Source organism: Hypanus sabinus, unplaced genomic scaffold, assembly GCF_030144855.1.
Source record: "Hypanus sabinus isolate sHypSab1 unplaced genomic scaffold, sHypSab1.hap1 scaffold_325, whole genome shotgun sequence".
In the NCBI taxonomy this organism is placed as follows: domain Eukaryota; kingdom Metazoa; phylum Chordata; class Chondrichthyes; order Myliobatiformes; family Dasyatidae; genus Hypanus; species Hypanus sabinus.
This window is the reverse complement of record NW_026781232.1, coordinates 237,717-240,950: the sequence shown is the minus strand read 5'-3', so window position 1 is coordinate 240,950 and position 3,234 is coordinate 237,717. Positions and strand designations below refer to the sequence as shown.

The window sequence follows — 3,234 nt, the reverse complement described above, 5'->3', positions numbered from 1 at the left end:
TGAGTGCAGTAGAACAGAGGCATCTGGGAGTGCAGGTACGTAATTCCAAAAAGTGGCTTCACAAGTAGATAATGCTATAACGAAAGCTTTTGGCTTTTATAAATCAAAGTATTGAGTACAAGAGTTGGAATGTAATGGTGAGGTTTTATAAGACATTGGTGAAACCGAATTTTGAGCATTGTGTGCAGTTTTGGTCGTGAAATTACAGTAAGGATATTAATAAGTTTGAAAGAGAGCAGAGAAGGTTTACAAGGATGTCGCCAGGACTTGCGAAACTTAGTTACAAAGGAAGGTTGAATAGTTTAGGACTTTATTCCCTGCAGTGTAGGAGAATGAGGGGTGATTTGATAGAGGTGTATAAAATTATGATGGGTATAGATAGAGTGAATGCAAGCAGACTTTTCCACTGAGGCCAGGGGAGAAAAAAAAAACTGAGGTCATGTGTTAAGGGCGAAGGGGGAAAGGTGTAAAGGGAACATGGTGGGGGGACTTCTTCACGCAGAGAGCGGTAGGAGTGTGGAATGAGCTGCTGGATGAAGTGGTGAATGCGGACTCACTTTGGACATTTAAGAAGATCTTGGGCAGGTATATGGAGGACAGGGGTTTAGAGGATATGGCCCAGTTTCAGGTCAGTGAGACTAGACAGATAAATGGTTCGGCACAGCCAAGAAGGGCCAAAGGGCCTGTTTCTGTGCTGTAATATTCTATTGTTCTATAGTTCTATCTGGTTGTCTCTGAGAGCGGTAACACCGAAACAAACTCCAGCGGGCTTCGTAGTCGCCCAGGATTATTACGTAAAATAACAACTAATATTGCTATTATCGTTATTCTTTGGCTTGTCTTTGCACAGGTTGTTATGTTATACACGTTGAGTGTTTTGGCAGTTCTGTAAGTGCGGTGCTTCATGGATTTTACTGTGTTTATTGTGATGCCAGCGAGAAAGTGAATCTGATTGTACATGGTGATACGTTTACATAGAAAGGCTGTGATGCAAAATTTACTCTCTGCTTTGAACTATGAACCAATTGGGCCGTACGCTGTTTTCCGTGCTGTGCGATTCAAAACAGCTGCATTGCAAAACAAGGAAGAGCGGCCTGTTATCCCACAAAAAGTGGACATAATCCGGTCCAGAATGATTAATCCGGTATTCCCAAATCCAGAAAGGTGTTAAACGCAAGTTACTGAGATGCACGGCAGATGTACGCATTACAAAGACGATGTAAAATGCCATTTCAATATAGAGACCAACAACGTGTCTGAATGGCCCCGATGTCATTCTGTCCAACAACAGCCACGGTTGGAAAGGTGACGCAGACACTCTTCACCGAGGCCTCTTTCTCATCAAACTCCGCAGCCCGAATCCCTAGCAATGTATCCCGTTGTTCTGCTCTCGGTTGTGACTAAAACAAAATCTTCATCTCAATTGCCTCTTCCGCATATTCCCAAAAAGACAACGATTTGATCGTTGCAGTAAAATTACAGTGATTGCATTATAAAAAACAACGACTTATAAGGAAGTGGGGTTCGAACCCACGCCTCCAAAACACTCGTGTTTACTAGGAAGCGACTTTCTCCCCTTACGTCTGGCGCCTTAGACCCCTCGGCCACTCTGACAACCCCTGCAGTCCTGTCTCCGCGTGCGAGATACACAGCTGTATTTCGGATTAGTCTGATTGACTGCTTCTTGGGAGGGTACACATACAAACACACACTATATCCTGGGATTCTAAATGAACATGGACGTGATGCATTTTCTCAGGTTGCCGAACATGTGCGGAATCAGAGCGTACAGCATCACAGCACTGGAATTGTGCTGCACCCCGTTCAGGCCATCCTCCAGAGAAAGGATGACGAGGATTCGGAGACTGTGCAGAAGAGCATCACCAAGATGATACCTGAAATAGACGGTTTGTGCAATAACGAGAGTTTAGTGAAACTTGTTTTATTTTTCTCTGCAGCATCGGATGTGAGGGGGAATCTGATACACGTTTCTTTGATTTTCAGGCATAGATATTGGCAGAGCACGCAAAAGTTATCTCCATTCCAGGATTTACATGTCTCAAAACGATCCCCTCTTGGGGCATACACTTCAATTAAGAGCGTATCGTTTTAAAGAAGATATGCCAACACCATATCACTCTATGTCGGCAAGACCAAGGACTGATTGTTTTCTTCAGCAGAGGGAAAACCAGAAGTCCTTGGGCCAATTCTCCTTGGAAGATCAGAGGCGGGGCGTGTCAGTAACTTTAAATTGCTGGTATAACTATTTCTTCTACTTTCTTTCAAGATTGCAGAGATTCAGCATGACATCAAAAACCTTGATGAACTTATGTAGATGTGTCCTAGAGAGTATATTGTCTGGCTGCATCAAGACGTGGTATGGAAATACTGTACCTTTGAAGGAAAATCATAAAATCAGAGGTCGTCACCATCCTGCCATGCAATTTTTCGCTGCTGCCATCAGGTAGACGGTACAAGAGCCTCAGGACTCGCACGGACACGCTCAAGAACAGTTACTACCCATCAACAATCAGACAAAAGGGGATAATGTACACTCACGTGCCCATTCATTGAATATTCCGACAACCCATCATTTCACTTTAAACGTTATTCAATATTGAATAGCTGAGCATGCCAGGAGAAGCACAGCAGACAACAGCAATGGTGGAAAAGTGTAAAGTGTCGACGTTTCAGGCTAAGATCCTTCACCGTGAAATTGTTTCTGAATAAACCACTTATCAGAATTCTGTGTAGGGTTATCTTCTCTAATGCGATGAACAGCCTCAAAAACAAATCAAACTTATCTTCCAACCGTTTTTTTCTAATCCAACTCAAAAACCCAGGTTCTTGTTTGCAGAAATAATATCATCTCGATTCAATACTTAAAGACAAATTATGTCAGGAGTGAAATTCGAATCCACGACCCCAGATGGAGACCAGAACCCTCCCGTTTGTCGGAAGAAGTTTCATTCCTTAAGTCTGGCGCCTTAGACCACTCGGCCATCCTGACAAATTTTGAGTTGTGTTTGAGAAGGGAATGAATGCCTGATTTGTAAGCAAAGTTATGTACACACAAACACGTCTACCGTCCTGGCAATCGGAAGTGAAAGCGAGGGTGTTACAGTTTTCTCAGCTTCGGCAACTTCTGTGGAAATTGAAGCTGTACAAAAATTACAAATCGAAGACTCGTGAGACGCGTCTCAGCAAGAATGCGTGAAGGACTTTTGTTCAGAT

At 43.3% G+C, this 3,234-nt stretch overlaps 1 non-coding gene across 1 annotated transcript; it reads right to left on the bottom strand.

Annotated features, from left to right (window-relative positions):
• Positions 1-2,896: 2,896 nt before the first annotated feature.
• On the bottom strand, positions 2,897-3,010 carry trnal-uaa (transfer RNA leucine (anticodon UAA)). Its single transcript has 2 exons — positions 2,973-3,010; positions 2,897-2,931 (listed from the first exon to the last, which is right to left on the bottom strand). It is a non-coding gene; the product is annotated as a tRNA-Leu (tRNA).
• Positions 3,011-3,234: the final 224 nt, after the last annotated feature.